The sequence below is a fragment of the Vulpes lagopus genome, chromosome 8 (genome assembly GCF_018345385.1).
Source record: "Vulpes lagopus strain Blue_001 chromosome 8, ASM1834538v1, whole genome shotgun sequence".
In the NCBI taxonomy this organism is placed as follows: domain Eukaryota; kingdom Metazoa; phylum Chordata; class Mammalia; order Carnivora; family Canidae; genus Vulpes; species Vulpes lagopus.
In genome coordinates, this window is record NC_054831.1 from 108,004,826 (window position 1) to 108,005,441 (window position 616).

Below are 616 nucleotides of genomic sequence, written 5' to 3' on the forward strand. Positions count from 1 at the left end.
CTCAAATGCTGAAGCCTAGCACCCAGTGTGGTATTTGGAGATGGGAGTCTTTGGGAGGCCAGGAGGGTAGGAATAGTGCCCTTGTAAGAACAGGAGGAGACATTGTAGTTCTCTCTCTCTGCCCTGTTCAAACACAGAGAAAAGGTGGCAAGTTAGACTTTGCCAGGAACTGATCTGGCTGGCACCTTGATCCTGGACTTCCCAGCCTCCAGGACTGTGAGAAACACGTGAGGTTGCCCCATCTCTGGTATCCTGTTATAACAGCCCAAGAACACTATGACAACAGAGTTAACCAGACTTGCAAAGGGAGCCCAGCCAGTGTATAGAGGAAATTATTAATGCTAAAGAACAGATCACTGAAAAGATTAGTGACAGAAAATAGCAGCCAAGAGAGCTCATGGTGAAGGGGAAGGCCACTGTCACCCACACTTCCGGAAGGGAAGCATGGGCCCAGTGAGGCAGAGCTGCCATACCCACCCATGAGCAGTAGGCCACACAAGGACCAGAACCCAGGTCTCCTGGCTGCCAGCTTCAAGCCTTTCCTGCATCACTGCTGTCTCCCTCTGAGGTCCTGGACACCCTGTTGGGGCCCAGATGGAAACTGCCAACACAAACC